This window comes from Schistocerca gregaria, chromosome 3, assembly GCF_023897955.1.
Source record: "Schistocerca gregaria isolate iqSchGreg1 chromosome 3, iqSchGreg1.2, whole genome shotgun sequence".
NCBI classification, from domain to species: domain Eukaryota; kingdom Metazoa; phylum Arthropoda; class Insecta; order Orthoptera; family Acrididae; genus Schistocerca; species Schistocerca gregaria.
In genome coordinates, this window is record NC_064922.1 from 909,832,841 (window position 1) to 909,851,323 (window position 18,483).

At 46.1% G+C, this 18,483-nt stretch overlaps 1 non-coding gene across 1 annotated transcript; it reads left to right on the top strand.

Moving 5' to 3' along the window:
- The first annotated feature begins 2,259 nt into the window (after positions 1-2,259).
- Trnak-cuu (transfer RNA lysine (anticodon CUU)) lies at positions 2,260-2,334 on the top strand. The gene has a single exon. It is a non-coding gene; the product is annotated as a tRNA-Lys (tRNA).
- The last annotated feature ends 16,149 nt before the right edge of the window (positions 2,335-18,483 follow it).

Sequence of the window (18,483 nt, forward strand, 5' to 3'; positions counted from 1 at the left end):
AAGAGATTAAAGAGATTACTGAAAAAGGCTTGTTAAAAGAAGTAGTGAGAAACTACTTGTTAAGCAATACGCTCTGTACACTGATGACTTACTTAGATAACCAAGAGTTGGTGCTTGCTAAAAAGAAAACAAAACGTAAATAATAATAATAAACTGAGGTGACAAAAGACATGGGATACCTCCTAACATCGTGTCGAACATTATTTTTCCACGCGTAGTGCAGCAACTCGGCGTGGCATGGGCTGCACAAGTCGTCGGAAGCCCCCTACAGAAACGTTTAGCCGCTGCCTCTACAGCCGTTCCGCAAGTGCGAAAGTGATGTCAGTGCAGGATTTTGGTCACGAATTTCCCTCTCGATTATGTCCCCAAATGCTCGACGGGATTCATGCCGGTCGATCTGGCTGGGCAAATCATTCACTCGAAATCTCAAGAATGTTCTTCAAACCAGTCGCGAACAGTAGGTGACATGGTGCATTTTCATCCATGGAAATTTCATCGTTATTTTATTGCAAATGGTCTAGCAGTAGCCGAATACAATCATTTTCAGTCAATGACCAGTTCAGTTGGATCAGAGGATCCAGCCCATTTCATGTAAACACAGCCCACACCACTATGGAACCACTGCCATCTTGCACAGTGCCTTGTTGAAGACTTGGATCCATGGCTTCATGGGGTCTGCGTCACATTCGAATCCTACCATCAGATCTTGACAACTGAAATCTGGACTCACATTTCCAGCCTTCTACGGCCCAACCGATATTCCACGAGCCCAGGAGAGCCGCTAAAGGCGATGTCGTGCTGTTAACAAAGACACTCAAGTCGCTCGTCTGCTGCCATAGCCCGTTAATGCCAAATTTCACCGCACTGTCCTAAAGAGTACGTTCGTCGTACGTCCTACATCGATTTTTGCCATTATTTCACTCAGCGTGGCTCTCGGTCGTTAAGTGAAGGCCGTCGGTCAGTATGAATAAACAGGAGTCATCAATTTCCAAAATAATTAATTCTTTAACACTTTCTTTTTAGATGACAGAAAAGTTTTATTTCGTAACACCATACACAGATGACTTCTATGAAACTATTTCAATGTACACCTGCCATCAAGCAAGGTTTGTTCAGAACAGCTAACATCGAACTCTCACACAGAACTGAAGTATCGGTGAGAGGTAATGCCTAACATTTGCTATTCTTGGCACACTCTTGACACTACGGCTGTCGGAATATTGAATTCTCTGGCGATTTCCAAAACAGAATACTCTATGAATCTAGCTGCTACTACAATTCCATGAGAAAATCTGTTAATTCCCGTCGAGTGGCCATTATCACGTAGGAAACTTTTCACGGAGATCACTTGAGTACAAAAGAGAGCTCCACCAATGCACTGCCCTTTTATACGCTGTGTACTCGGTACTATCTCCATCTGTGACTTGGTGTTTAAGAGTCAACCTTTTTTTCGCATAGTAACGGATAAAAGAACAGAAGAAGATGAAATGATAATTAAATGGACACCCTAGCTGTAAACAGGCGTTGATGTACTTCATTAGGGACATGTTGAAAATGTGTGCCCCGGCCGGGACTCGAACCCGGGAACTCCTGCTTAAATGGCAGACGCTCTGTCCATCTTTTTTTTAATTCTCATTTTGTTCGTTGTATCTGTTCTGGCGGACGTCGAAAGACACCCATTTCAGTTCGTTGTTGATGTAGTAACTCAGTTTTTTTTTTTTATACAGAGGGCAGCTAGCCCTCTCACCGAACACGCTGAGCTACCGTGCTGGCTGTCCATCTGAGCCACCGAGGGCACATAGGATAGCGCGACTGCAGGGACTTATCCCTTGCACGTTCCCCGTGCGACCCACATTCCCAACATGTCCACACCACTACATTCGTAGTGCGCCTAAGAGATGTTTGCCCATCATACTCATTACTCGTGGCAGATTAATCTACCAAGTCCCGTACGAGTTCGGGCATAGTGTGTGCGTTCGCACAGGAAGGTCAATGGCCGGGAAGAAATATTTTAACTACACATGACGATAGTATCTGTTCCCGAAAATATGGCTTCCCAGCCATTGACCTTCCTGTGCGAACGCGCACACTATGCCCGAACTCGTACGGGACTTGGTAGATTAATCTGCCACGAGTAATGAGTATGATGGGCAAACATCTCTTAGGCGCAGTCGAATTTAGTGGGGTGGACATGTTGGGAATGTGGGTCGCACGGGGAGGGTGCAAGGGATAAGTCCCTGCAGTCGCGCTATCCTATGTGCCCTCGGTGGCTCAGATGAATAGAGCGTCTGCCCCTTAAGCAGGAGATCCCGGGTTCGAGTCCCGGTCGGGGCACACATCTTCAACATGTCCCTAATGAAGTACATCAACGCCTGTTTGCAGCTAGGGTGTCCATTTAATTATCATTTCATTTCTAGCAAAGTTGCATGGTCATCTACAGTAAATGTTCTTTCGGGAACAGATACTATCGTCAAGTACAGAAGAAGATCTTTGGTTTCTGAAGCATTTGTATTATTCAGTGTCCACAATTCCATGCCATGTGCAGCTCACAACTGCAATCCGAATCCAAGATAGAAACAAGTAAGGACCCTAAAAAACCAACACAATACGCCGTATTTACCTGGTAAATTCTGAGCTGCTGAGAGAAAAACCCGCGCTAGCGCAAAAAAGGCGACATTTACTCGATCTATTCAGCGTAAACTACCAGATTGCTACCAGGTGCCTCCCTCTTACGGCGTGATCTCTCGGCTACGCGTCCTCGCACCGACTCCACAAATGACTACCGTTCTTCTGCGCTCCAAGAAAACTATTGCCTGGAGGGGAGGATATACAGCTTTCGCCACACTGACGACTAAGAATTCCTCTCAACACGCTATCGATTGTAGTATGCCCGCTGCCTAGAGACTGGTACGTTGTATATGCTGCGTCGTCACTAATTGGTTCGGACAGTCAACTACAGCACCTATTCCTAAGACTCTTGTGATTAGCTGACGTCATCCGAACAGTCGGCCAGCTATCTTCCAACGCGATGTCATCTCTCGGGCCGCGGAAATCGGCCACCATGTTACCACAACATTTCTGTGAACGAGCAACCCAACGCGGGAGAGCTTAAGCTGATCCATATTCATAGCGCTGCGACCACTTGGGTCCATCAATGTACCCTCACACGCACGGCCCAGAGAAGGGAAATTCACGAAGCAGGCGACAGGGGCCACTAACGTTGTACGAGGGTTGGAATTCAAATAGTGGCAGCTATTTATTCACAACCGATACAAAAGAGTTACATGCATGCACGTCTTACAGTCCTTCGAAGTAGTCATCAGCGTTGTGTTGAAAGCGTTGCCAACGATGTGGAAAGCTAAAGAATACCGTTAGCACAGCCTGTTCTGTTGATGATGGGAATAGAGCGGTCTACTGCCTGTCGAATCTCTGGAACAATTCTGAAGCGAATGTCACGAAGTGGTTCCTTCCTCTTCGGAATCAAATCAAAGTTACCAGGACTTAAGTCCGGGGAGAATGGTGGATGGTACAGCACTTCCCAGTCCCATCGACCGAATAGAGAAGTCACTGCTTCCGCTGTGTGCGCCCTCGCATTGTCGTGAAAAAATATGGGTGGGTTGCGCAGAAAGTGACGCCGCTTCTTCCGTAAAGCTGGTCGCAGGTGATTCTCCAAAAACGAACAGTAATACTGTGCACTGACGGTCTGCCATGGAGGAACGTAATGCGTTAGGATAACACCATCTCAGTCGTACACGAGAATCACCACAACTTTCACAGTACTGGGGCTCTGACGCAATTTAGACTTTCGCGGCGAGCCATAATGACGCCATTCGTTGGATTGGCGTTCAGTTTTGGCTGGTGCGATGTGGCCCATATCCCGTCCAGTGTTACGATATGACGTAAGAAAGCCTCTCCTTCGCACTCATAGCGCTCCAAGTGCGTCTGAGCAGCGTCGTAATGCATCCACTTCTTCATTTCCGTCAAGTCATGCGGAACACATCGCGATACAATTTTTCGAATGCCCAAGCGTTTCTTCAGGATGGGAAGCACAGTGGTATGCGCTAATTCAGTATGGTGTCGATCACTGTCTACTAACGCGGGAACAGCACGCACTTCTTCTTCACAGACGCTAGAACAAACTGCCCGATGCATGTCTGCCACGGTTTGCCGACCTTCGTTGAAGGCTTTTGCCTCACGTGCCACTGCTCTGTACGGCAATGCCTCTTGAAGACCGTGATGACACTGTCATGCTGTACGACCTCTGGCACATTCAATCTTGATCCAACTTCGTTGTTCCTGCTTCGAAAACAAAGTGACACTCTAACATTCTGCGTGGTGTCTTTTTGTTCTATATCGTGTCTCCCTACCACTTTCGCGCAACGACTCTCTGAGCGTGTTTTTTAGGGAATTGACTAGTTTGAACCTGGAACCTGTTGCTGGTAAGGAGACGCCAGACCACACATGACATGTAGAATTCAGAAGAGTTCAGAGAGACTAGCGATGATATAACCAAATACCTAATGATTCCAGAGTCAGCTCCGCTGCACTCCCTGTAAAAGAATCTTAATACTAACTAAATTTAGTGGAAGGCGTTCAAGGCTTTCCTATTTTTAGTTAGCTGGTAAAATAACGTCGAAAAAGCAGTTAAGTTTACCATTGGAAATTTTATTCTACTCACAAAACATTCTTTATAAATTGCACTACTGATAAAAGGAAATGTTTTAATACAGGATGGTAAAAACCACCTACGTTCAACAAAAATGTGAACGAATATTCCCGGAATGGGTTTCCAAGTTCTACAATGGATCGAAGGATGACCTATGCCATATCACTTATAAAATCTAGAAAAAAATGGCTCTGAGCACTATGTGACTTAACATCTGTGGTCATCAGTCCCCTAGAACTTAGAACTACTTAAACCTAACTAACCTAAGGACATCACACACATCCATGCCCGAGGCAGGATTCGAACATGCGACCGTAGGAGTCGCGCGTTTCCGGACTGAGCGCCCTAACCGCGAGACCACCGCAGCAGGCGTATAATCTAGGTTTAAATTGTTTCACAAGAGAGAAAACTATCAAAATGGTCTACAGTGACCCACAATTATCTTTGATTACTTATCTAACTTGTCGTAAATTACAGTGGCTAATGTGGCTTCTCAATAACTATATAACAGAAAAATCATCATATTTCAGATTTTTACTTCAAGTGGCAAATGTGAACACCATGAGCTTTAATTGACGATCGACACTAGTATTACGCAAAAATGGGGTGTAACAGATGAGACTTCTGCACTTCTGAGTGAAGCTTTATGCGCTGTTATGCGGCATCGCGTGCGTTCATTACCTTCTCGGTGTTCGTCAGGGTTGGTGGGCAGCACAGCTCCGCTCACTCGCTGTCTCGGAAGGAATTCTCTCCTAACTTCTCCTTACTACAATTTACCGAAGTTGGTTAAAAAAAAAAACTATCTGGATGTGTTTTCATCTGACCAGTCAGGGTCTCAATGTTAACCTTAAGCTCTGCTTACAAAAATTCTGTCTATCCAGTGAAAAACGTTATACTTTTTGTGGTGGAGCAATGTTTTTAAAGTTTTCAACGTAACAGAGACGCGAAAAAGTCTCACGCTAAAATTTGCAGCTGGTGTCGCCCTTTAGTGTTATCGTAAGATCTATACTGTTCTTCTGGAGGACTCTATCTTTTAACATGGGCTGGGGGGTGGTCCTGACGTAACAAAGACGCGAAAAAGTCCCACGCCAAAACTTGCAGCTGGGGTTGTCCTAGTGGTTAGCTGGCGACGTGTGTGTCCAGTCCGTCTCTTATCGTAGGCCTTTCTAGCTTAACATGGTTCTGCTCTCGGCTTCTGTTCTCGTTTCTCCCCTCAGAACTGCGTCTGAAGGTATGACATGCATTTAGGCATTCTTATGTTAGTCTGTGGTATTCCATTTGCTCACTCGTTACTCGTATTACTTTGGTTAATTTAATGTCACGGTTTATTAGGAGCTATGTGACATACTACTGGATTTGATTATCATGTGAGGGTTTTCATGGAAGGTGTTGGATTTGCCTGACACCTTACAACACCTTTGCGTTAGACCGCTCGCTCACAAGTAACTGTGCGCACGCCGGTGACGTGAGACGGGCGAGCCAATTTTACCCGTTGCTCGGAGGGAAGGTAGGTATGTCAACAACGTGTGCTATCAGCGACAATAGTAGATTCCATTGCACAATGTCTCCACAGCAGTGCTGCCATGATTTAAGTTCCAACCTACGTATTGCCTCTTGCACAACTAAGAATCTTAAGCAGCCAATTTTACCCGTTATCGCAAAGAGATGTACGTGATGGTAGCGTCACACTGGTTCACTCACATTAAAATGACCACTGCCTATGTTCAACATCATAGTTCCTTCTCTAGACAGTCGCATGGATGACAAAATGATAGATATCGGAATAGATGACAGAGGGATAGAAAAACAATTAAAATCGATCAAAAAAGGAAAGGCCGCTGGACCTGATGGGACACCAGTCGATCAGTTGTAGAATTTTGGTACACGTATTATGTTTGAGTATAATGACTTTTCCGGAGACTAGAAATCTGCTCTGTAGGAATCAGCATGGGTTTCGAAAAAGATGATCGTGTGAAACCCAGCTTGCGCTAATCGTTCACGAGACACAGATAGCCATAGACTCGTTTAATGAACGAAGTAAGAGCATATGGACTATCAGACCGATTGTGTGATTGGATTAAAAAGTTCCTAGATAACAGAACGCAGCATGTCATTCTCAGTCGAGAGAAGTCTTCCCAAGTAAGAGTGATTTCAGTTGTGCCGCAGGGGAGTGTCGTAGGACCGTTGCTATTCAAAATATATATAAATGACCTTGTGAATAACATCAGAAGTTTACTGAGGCTTTTTGCGGATGATGCCGTAGTATATCGAGAGGTTGTAACAGTGGAAAATTGTACTGAAATGCAGGAGGATCTGCAACGAATTGACGCATGGAGCAGGGAATGGCAATTCAATCTCAATGTAGACAAGTGTAATGTGCTGCGAATTCATATAAAGAAAGACCTTTTATCATTTAGCTGCAGTATAGCAGGTCAGCAACTGGAAGCAGTTAATTCCATAAATTATCTGGGAGTAGGCATTAGTAGTGATTTAAAATGGAATGACCATATAAAGTTGATCATCGGTAAAGCAGGTGCCAGACTGATATTCATTGGAAGAATTCTAAGAAAATGCAATCCGAAAACAAAGGAAGTAGGTTACAGTACGCTTGTTCGCCCACTGCTTGAATACTGCTCAGCAGTGTGGGATCCGTACGAGATAGGGTTGATAGAAGAGATAGAGAAGATCCAACGAAGAGCAGCGCGCTTCGTTATAGGCTCATTTTGTAATCGGGAATGCGTTACGGAGATGATTGATAAACTAAAGTGGAAGACTCTGCAAGATAGACGCTCAGTAGCTCGGTACGGTCTTTTGTTGAAGTTTCGAGAACATGCTTTCACCGAGGAGTCAAGCAGTATATTGCTCCCTCCTACGTATATCTCGCGAAGAGACCATGAGGATAAAATCAATATATTAGAGCACACACAGAGGCATACCGTTAGTCCTTCTTTCCACGAACAATACGGAACTGGAATAGAAGGGAAAACTGATAGAGGTTCCTTAAGGTACCCTCCGCCACACACCGTCAGGTGGCTTACGGAGTGTGGATGTAGATGTAGATCGTGCAATGACGATTTGCAGACGACAGGTGGCAGCGCTATCAGTGGAGGGTATATAAAATCAGATGGGGGACACGGAAAACAGTGCAGTCGCTGTCGTAATGCGGAAACGTTGTGATTTATCTAATGTCCAAAAGGGCAGGATCACTGGCTTTAGGGCCAAGCGTGGAAGCATTTCCGAAACGACTAAGTCTGTAAACTGTTCCCGTGCCGCCGTAATTAAAGTATCCCGTACACGGCAAAATGGCGTCATTCAGAACCGGTGCCAGGCAACTGAGGTGCAACCACGGACCGTAGATAGCAGGGGTGAATAGACTGTTGATCAACTGATCTCCCAGCAAAAACCAAGGGGCTACCAACAGTGCCTCCTCCACGGCCGTTCAGCGAATGTTGGGGCTTTTGGGCCTCGGCAGGTGGAGCCTGGTTCATGCACCAATGCTGATTGCTGTTCATAGGCGACTCTGAGTGGTGACAGATGGCCTTTTCAGATGAATCACGTTTTATGCTGCGTCGGACAGATGGCCGTTGGCTTGTAGGTATGAAACATCAGAAAGCAAATGCAATGCAACAATCGCCGGAATGACTGAGGTCTACGGAATGCTTTCGTGGTCTTCCCTGGTCATTCTCAACGGCACAATGGATCAACCCAAGTATGCGTCTATTCTTGAGGACCAGTCTAAACATCTACACACAATTGTTTTCCTCGGCATCTACCTGCAGGACAGTGCAACGTATCATGCTGCTCGCATTCTGCGTGTGCGGTTCGGAGAGCACTGGGGTGCGTTTAGCCTACTACCCTGTCCATCAAACTCCACGAACTTAAACGACTCAAGAATCTGTGGGACCAGCGCGATCGGGCTGTTCGCCCCATGGACCGTCATCGGAGAAAGCTGGCGTATTTGGCCACTGCGCTGGAGTCTGTATAATTTTAGATTTCTGTCGGTACCTTCCAGAATCTGCTTGTCTGGCAAAGGTACGCGCTGCAAAGGGAGAGTATTCAAGTTTTTGACAGGTGGTCATATTGATATGACTGGACAGTGTACTATGAAATAATGTGTGTATAGCGTATGTAGCATGTGGAGTGTCTGGCACTGTGATGTGAACGAACAGTGTAACACTAGTATTTTACATTGCTGGCCGTTGTGACCGTGCGGTTCTAGGCGCTCCAGTCCAGAACTGCGCTGCTGCTGCTACGGTAGCAGGTTCGAATCATGCCTCGGATATGGATGTGTGTGATTTCCTTAGGTTAGTTAGGTTTAAGTAGTTCTAAGTCTAGGGGACTGATGACCTCAGATGTTAAGTCCCATAGTGCTTAGAGCCATTTGAAGCATCTGAAATAAGTTCTTTGCAAAACAATATTTTACACTAGGGATAAACCGAATGAGGTAACGCTGTTGTATACAGACATGCGTTGCATTTTGAAGGATGGAGGGTCCAGTCTTAATCTGATCACCCTGATTTGGGTTTTCCGTGGTTTTTCTGAATTACTTCAGGCGAATTCCGGGATGGTTCCTATTAGAATCACATATCCGTCTACCTGTCTCATCCTTGTCAAACTAAACCTGTAACTATGTGAATGCCTGTACATATGGATGATGTTACTTTGTTGTTCTTAAATTGTAGTACCTTGACATGTTCATTGGTCTTGTAAAACTGATCAACGGTTGAATAAAGCCGGCCGCGGTGGTCTAGCGGTTCTAGGCGCGCAGTCGGGAACCGCGCGACTGCCACGGTCGCAGGTTCGATTCCTGCCTCGGGCATGGATGTGTGTGATTTCCTTAGGTTAGTTAGGTTTCAGTAGTTCTAAGTTCTAGGGGACTGATGACCACAGTAGTTAAGTCCCATAGTGCTCAGAGCCATTTGAACCATTTTTTTTAATTTTTTTTTGGTTGAATTAAGCTTCTGCCGCTACTACTACTATTACTACATTTCAAAAGCTTCCATTCTGTATGGTTTCTCGTCTACGTTTCACTTCCACATGAGGCTACACTCCAAAGAAATACTATCAAATAAAACTACCTAACTTTTAAACATATTATCAGACTAGAGATCCGCCTCGGCTTCGCACGTGTACTGTTCAATATCTCCGGCGGGACGAAAAACACCAGCAAAAACTAAATTACTGGTCGTAAAATTTATGGACGGAAATCGTTATTACCTAGATTAAATGAATAACACAACGATAATGTTCATTTTGATAAAGATTCGTACACTCCTGGAAATTGAAATAAGAACACCGTGAATTCATTGTCCCAGGAAGGGGAAACTTTATTGACACATTCCTGGGGTCAGATACATCACATGATCACACTGACAGAGCCACAGGCACATAGACACTGGCAACAGAGCATACACAATGTCGGCACTAGTACAGTGTATATCCACCTTTCGCAGCAATGCAGGCTGCTATTCTCCCATGGAGACGATCATAGACATGCTGGATGTAGTCCTGTGGAACGGCTTGCCATGCCATTTCCACCTGGCGCCTCAGTTGGACCAGCGTTCGTGCTGGACGTGCAGACCGCGTGAGACCACGCTTCATCCAGTCCCAAACATGCTCAATGGGGGACAGATCCAGAGATCTTGCTGGACAGGGTAGTTGACTTACACCTTCTAGAGCACGTTGGGTGGCATGGGATACATGCGGACGTGCATTGTCCTGTTGGAACAGCAAGTTCCCTTGCCGGTCTAGGAATGGTAGAACGATGGGTTCGATGACGGTTTGGATGTACCGTGCACTATTCAGTGCCCTCGACGATCACCAGAGGTGTACGGCCAGTGTAGGAGATCGCTCCCCACACCATGATGCCGGGTGTTGGCCCTGTGTGCATCGGTCGTATGCAGTCCTGATTGTGGCGCTCATCTGCACGGCGCCAAACACGCATACGACCATCATTGGCACCAAGGTAGAAGCGACTCTCATCGCTGAAGACGACACGTCTCCATTCATCCCTCCATTCACGCCTGTCGCGACACCACTGGAGGCGGGCTGCACGATGTTGGGGCGTGAGCGGAAGACGGCCTAAAGGTGTGCGGGACCGTAGCCCCGCTTCATGGAGACGGTTGCGAATGGTCCTCGCCGATACCCCTGGAGCAACAGTGTCCCTAATTTGCTGGGAAGTGGCGTTGCGGTCCCCCACGGCACTGCGTAGGATCCTACGGTCTTGGCGTGCATCCGTGCGTCGCTGCGGTCCGGTCCCAGGTCGACGGGCATGTGCACCTTCCGCCGACCACTGGCGACAACATCGATGTACTGTGGAGACCTCACGCCCCACGTGTTGAGCAATTCGGCGGTACGTCCACCCGGCCTCCCGCATGCCCACTATACGCCCTCGCTTTAAGTCCGTCAACTGCACATACGGTTCACGTCCACGCTGTCACGGCATGCTACCAGTGTTAAAGACTGCGATGGAGCTCCGTATGCCACGGCAAACTGGCTGACACTGACGGCGGCGGTGCACAAATGCTGCGCAGCTAGCGCCATTCGACGGCCAACCCCGCGGTTCCTGGTGTGTCCGCTGTGCCGTGCGTGTGATCATTGCTTGTACAGGCCTCTCGCAGTGTCCGGAGCAAGTATGGTGGGTCTGACACACCGGTGTCAATGTGTTCTTTTTTCCATTTCCAGGAGTGTATTTTGTCGCCTAATGAGTCAATTAAACTGAAGTTTTACGTCGTTTATATGACAAGCTATCCAATTTGCTATTGCTGGTCTGTCTTAATAGGCAGACTTACGTGTCGTGGAATTTTCTTTAGACACATTTGGGATGAACAATTCCTCCCTGACAATTTAAGCAGTACACGCCAGGAATGTTCTTAGCAGATTTGACTTTTCGACAAACACTATCAGAGTTTAGGCAGTTTGCACGATACATTTATAAAGCACCGCATATAGCTTCTTCGTGAATTAGTCTATTTATTACCGAAAACCGTATTAAGATTCCCTTCATATACAGACAGAAAAACGTTGCGGGGCACTTTAATTTATGATGTGTACAGATGTTAACATCTGTCTCTTTTCAAGAAAGTTTTTACTATTGTTGCCAGTCTGCATTTTATATCCTCTTTATTTATGCCATCGTCAGTTATCTGGTTACCAAAATATCAAAACTCGTCTACCACCTTTAGCACTTTATTTCCTAATCTAATTTCCCCAGCATTACTCAAGTTAATTTGACAGTGTTTGATTACTCCTGTTTTACTTTTGATGATGAACCTATCACAAACCTGTTTTAAGACATTACTGATGTCAGATTTGTTCAGTTTATCTTCCAAGTTCTTTGACATATTTAAAAGCATTACAATTTTATCAGCAAACACCCAAATTTTTGCTTGTTCTCTCTGGACCTGTATTGCTTTACCAACTTTCTTCTCTGATTATTTTCCTGTTTGCTCTGGGTGCAAATTGAGTAATACCGTGGATAGGCTACAACCCTGTCTCATCCATCTTTCAAATGGCTGCTGCTGTTTCATATGCTTCAGTTTAACTTCTGTACAAGTCACAGATAACTTTCGTTCTGTGTACGGTATACCTGAGAACTTCAAAACCCCAAACAGTGGACTCCGATTAACACCGTCGGAAGCTTTTTCAAAATCATGAAGTTTTAGTAACGTGGATTCCCCTTTCTTTAGAGTGCCTTCAAAGATAAGCGGTAAAAAAGAAGTGATCTGTGTCAGACAAAACTCTAGGCGCAACTGAGAATTGAACGGTGGCCCATTGCTCTTTATTTTTTTTAATGTGACTTACCTAGTTGTCAACAAACACAAATAAGCGACGATCGAAGTTCAGTTAGTATTTACTAACACATTGTTTTAGTATATACTGAAGCTAGTCTTAATGTACCGGACGGAGTGACCTTACTGCCTGATGAACGCGACCACAGTCCCGACTCCAGTGTAGTACAGGCGGTACGCCACCAGAGGCGCTAGCGGCCCACGGTCGCCTGTCCCTCCCTCAACCCCCTCCCCTTCCCTAAAACCCACCACCCCAGCGAGCCGTGACCCGCCATTTATCTCACCCCCTCCGCGCGGGGGCTAATAAAGTGACTGCAGTCTCCATTGAGTAATCGCTTTAACGAGCGCGCATAACACAGTCATTAGTTTTTGAATGCGAGCTGTAATTATTCAAATAGCAGGGTTTTACTGCACTGCGGTGCCGCAGTCATTTGTTCGGGTGATAAAACCATTAGCGTGGGTAATGGCGCGCGCCGCTCCGCTTTTGTTTATTCATTCATTACACGAGTATTACTCGAGTTTTCATCTCTGCGGCGTGGAGGCCGTTCTCTCGGGAGCACGAAAAATGGAAGAGAGAAAAAGAGACAGGACAAAGGTTTGCAGAATATAGGTCTCCCCCTCCCACGGAAATTTGGGTGCAATAACAGTCAACGGGGGTGCTGCTTCCATTCAAAATGATCCGAACAGTGTGTGTGTGTATGTGTCTGTGTACGAAGCCAGTATCGAGAGTACCGTCATATTTATGTACGAAAATTTTTTATTATCATTGAAGTGGATGATATTGAATTTCATGACGTAATATAATTTACGAGGCGTGTTTTTAAAGTAAGTACCGTTTTGAAATAAAAAAAAGACGTGCTAAGATATCTCAGTAATTTTATTTTTACATGAAAGCCTGTACCTTAATCTACGCATTGACGCCATTACATTCTGATTCTTCCTTGTTTACATTGTGTGCAGAGGGTTAAAGATTCCTCCGAGTCCCGCCGACTGTAAAGTACGGGCTGTTGTAAGATTTCTTAGTGCTAAAGGCCTAAAAGCGATCAATAATCATCGTGAGATCTGTGCAGTTTACGGAGAAAACATTATGAGTGATGGAATGGTAAGAAAGTGGGTGAGAGCATTTAAAGATGGCCGCACAAATGTGCAAGATTAACAACGGAGTGGGCGACCTTCGGTCGTTAATGAAAGTTTGGCGCAGGAAGTGGACAATAAGGTGAGAGAAAACAGACGCTTTACGATTTCCTCCTTGCGGGATGACGTTCCTAATGTTTCTCGAAGTGTTTTGTATGGATTTGTCACCGAGCACTTGAATTACCGAAAATTGTGCGCACGTTGGGTACCGAAAATGTTGACGGATGTGCACAAAACCAAACGTTTAGACAGTGCATTGACTTTGCTTGAGCGGCACTACAACGGGCGATGAAACATGGTTGGCCTACGTCACACCAGAGTCAAAGCAACAATCCATGGAAGTTGAGCAAGGGCATCGTTTTGCTGCAAGACAATGCCCGTCCGCATGTGGCGAATCAGACCAAAGACCTCATCACATCTTTTCAATGGGAAACTCTAGATCATCCTCCGTACAGCCCCGATCTTTCGCCCAGTGACTACCATTTGTTCCTGCACTTGAAGAAACACCTGGGCGGTCAGGGTCTTCAAGACGATGACAAAGTCAAAACAGTGGTGATGCAGTGGTTAGCAAGTCAGGCGGCAGACTTCTATGAGTAGGGTATTCAAAAACTGGTACATCGTTATGACAAGTGCCTCAATATTGACGGCAATTATGTAGAAACGTAGGTTAAGATACAGGCTCTCATGTAAAAATAAAATTATTGAGATATCTTAGTACGTCCTTTTTTAGTTTCAAAACACGCCTCGTAACATTATCCGTCTTCCATTATTTTGAAGTGGAGATACTACGCTTAACTGACAGACCTCGTAAAAGTCTCCTTTAAATCATACAGTCCCTCGGAAATATTGCATCCGTAACGGTAAAAAATTACCTGTCTGCATGTCAAGAGTCAGCACTGTCTTTCCGTTGGAAGGACAGCAACACTTCTTCAAGACTGCATGGAAATCCACTACTTCCATGTGCATTTTCTTTTACTGCTCAGACGTTGAGAAAGACATTGCAATTTTACTGTGATGAACGATCAGGACTGTCTTTATGTACTGTGAGAAAATTTTAGCTTTTGACCAACGTTGTATCGATAAGTGTGTGCATTTGATTTCTTTTTTATTGCAATTACGAAAATTTTAACTAATCTGTGTTGGCCATTGCCCAAAACAGTTTGTAAAATTTTTTGTGGGGAGCATGGGGGCTATGTAAGTAGGCTGTTTAGGTTTTAAATTGGTAACGCCACGTAGCGCTCTGTATGAAAATCACTGGCTGTGCTGTGTGCAGTCTGTGGCTGGTTTACATTGTTGTTGGCCATTGTAGTGTTGGGCAGTTAGATGTTAACAGCGCGTAGCGTTGCGCAGTTGGAGGTGAGCCGCCAGCAGTGGTGGATATGGGGAGAGAGATGGCGGATTTTTTTGAGCGGATGATATGGACGTGTGTCCAACAGAGATAGTACATTTGTAAAACTGGATGTCATGAACTGTTATATATACACTCCTGGAAATTGAAATAAGAACACCGTGAATTCATTGTCCCAGGAAGGGGAAACTTTATTGACACATTCCTGGGGTCAGATACATCACATGATCACACTGACAGTACCACAGGCACATAGACACAGGCAACAGAGCATGCACAATGTCGGCACTACTACAGTGTATATCCACCTTTCGCAGCAATGCAGGCTGCTATGCTCCCATGGAGACGATCGTAGAGATGCTGGATGTAGTCCTGTGGAACGGCTTGCCATGCCATTTCCACCTGGCGCCTCAGTTGGACCAGCGTTCGTGCTGGACGTGCAGACCGCGTGAGACGACGCTTCATCCAGTCCCAAACATGCTCAATGGGGGACAGATCCGGAGATCTTGCTGGCCAGGGTAGTTGACTTACACCTTCTAGAGCACATTGGGTGGCACGGGATACATGCGGACGTGCATTGTCCTGTTGGAACAGCAAGTTCCCTTGCCTGTCTAGGAATGGTAGAACGATGGGTTCGATGACGGTATGGATGTACCGTGCACTATTCAGTCTCCCCTCGACGATCACCAGAGGTGTACGGCCAGTGTAGGAGATCGCTTCCCACACCATGATGCCGGGTGTTGGCCCTGTGTGCCTCGGTCGTATGCAGTCCTGATTGTGGCGCTCACCTGCACGGCGCCAAACACACATACGGCCATCATTGGCACCAAGGCAGAAGCGACTTTCATCGCTGAAGACGACACGTCTCCATTCGTCCCTCCATTCACGCCTGTCGCGACACCACTGGAGGCGGGCTGCACGATGTTGGGGCGTGAGCGGAAGACGGCCTAACGGTGTGCGGGACCGTAGCCCAGCTTCATGGAGGCGGTTGCGAATGGTCCTCGCCGATACCCCAGGAGCAACAGTGTCCCTAATTTGCTGCGAAGTGGCGGTGCGGTCCCCTACGGCACTGCGTAGGATCCTACGGTCTTGGCGTGCATCCGTGCGTCGCTGCGGTCCGGTCCCAGGTCGACGGGCACGTGCACCTTCCGCCGACCACTGGCGACAACATCGATGTACTGTGGAGACCTCACGCCCCACGTGTTGAGCAATTCGGCGGTACGTGCACCCGGCCTCCCGCATGCCCACTATACGCCCTCGCTCAAAGTCCGTCAACTGCACATACGGATCACGTCCACGCTGTCGCGGCATGCTACCAGTGTTAAAGACTGCGATGGAGCTCCGTATGCCACGGCAAACTGGCTGACACTGACGGCGGCGATGCACAAATGCTGCGCAGGTAGCGCCATTCGACAGCCAACACCGCGGTTCCTGGTGTGTCCGCTGTGCCGTGCGTGTGATCATTGCTTGTACAGCCCTCTCGCAGTGTCCGGAGCAAGTATGGTGGGTCTGACACACCGGTGTCAATGTGTTCTTTTTTCCATTTCCAGGAGTGTATTATGACTTTTTATGATATTAAGGTAAATACATTGTTTGTTCTCTATTAAAATCTTTCATTTGCTAACTATCCCTATCAGTAGTTAGTGCCTTCTGTAGTTTGAATCTTTTATTTAGCTGGTAGTAGTGGCGCTCGCTGTATTGCAGTAGTTCGAGTAACCAAGATTTTTGTGAGGTAAGTGATTTGTGAAACATATAGGTTAATGTTAGTCAGGGCCATTCTTTTGTAGGGATTTTTGCGTTTTTTCAGATTGCGTTGCGCTAAAAATATTGTGTGTCAGTTTAAGCACAACAATTCATTAATTGTTCTAAGGGGACGTTTCAAATATTTAAAGATATTACTCTTGACAAAAATGCGTCTATTGCCGTTTGGACTATAACCGTCGATGGTAATACGAGAGAGTTTAGTTGTGTGTATCTCTTTCGTAGACATGTCAGCTAGACAGATGACTGATGGGGGGACATCGTTCGTGTGTTGGAATACTGGCGTCCGCCACTAGTGCTCAGTCAGCTGATGGTTGACCTGAACAGCTCTGGCAAGAGAGTGACCTTCATCTGGACACCGAGACACACAATTCCAGGGAATGAATTCGCTCTCCGTCTAGATAAAAAGATGCAACTACAGGAAATCAACTTGACGTTGGACACCGGGCTCCGCCTTCGACTCAGTATTTTGAGGACCTGGAAATTGAAATGGCAGGCTACTACGACCCATAACAAGTTGAGAGCGCTGAAGGGTCCAGTCACGTGTGGCATACATCTTTTCCAGGCCTCTCGGAAAGATGCCATTCCGTTGTGCTGACTACGCACCGGCCACACGAGACTCACTCTCGAGTTCCTTCTGCGTCGGTCGGCTCCTCCTCACTGCTGCTGCGGTAGTCTACTGACGATAGAGCATGTTCTTCTTGAGTGCATCCTGCTGGCCGATTTGTGGCACACTCCCAGGTTGCTTACCTCCCTACCTCAGATACTTGTGGATGATGAGACTGCCACTACCAAAGTTTCACATTTCCTGAGGGAGAGTGGACTTTACACTAAACCTTAATACTCCTTCTCTTCTCTTTCAGTGTTAGGAGTGGCTGTGGGGAGGGGGGGAGCATCCCCCTGTGGCTGGTAACTCCCATGTGACCACAGGTTACTTTCTTCCTCCTTCACCTCGTGCCCTCAGACCCTCTTGTGCAAGATACTACCTCGGTTATCTCCATTTTCTTTTGCCAATCGCGCTACAACTACTGTCACATAGTTGTAGCCAAGTCCCCCTTTTTTTCGCTTTTTACCCTTCTGCGTGATTGGATCATGAAATAGAGGGACTGATGACCCAGTAGTTCAGTGCCTTTAAACACATAATCATCACCATCATCATCAGTCAGTTGGCGCAGAGTTTAAGATTTGTGCTATTCCATACCTGCAAATTTGCGACCCTGGTATGGTGGAGGCTGATGAGTGATAGAGCGAGTAACAGGTGCAACTGCAGTGTGGGGTGCAACCAAAGTCAGAGAAGAGATTGCGTTACAACTTAATTGTTTTCTGGGACACAGGAGAGATTACAAATTGTGAGGAGGCTATATCCTCACATGTATTGTTTCTAAATAAATTTATTCATTCTTTCATGTGGTGGCTGGCTGGTTAGTATGGCTCTATCATAATTAATGGCTTAAATGTATACTATTGAAAGTACACAATAATAGAAGCAAAACTGTAAACTAGAAGGCGAAGCTAAAGAGCTAAGAGAACTTCTTCATCTCTGCAGCTGTGAAAAACGTCTCTTCTACTGAAAAAGTGCTCATAGGTCTTAAGGTATGCGTTTTAGAGGCCACGTATGGAATTTTTTTTTTCTTGTTTTGCTCCATGATACCGCCTCTCAAAACATGGAGAGCAAAGAGTTTGCAGTGGAAGTGATTTGTTTCACTGTATCAGAGATGAAGAAGTACTCATTGCTCTTAAGATAAAATGGGCTTATCCCATTAATTATGATACATCTTGTACTA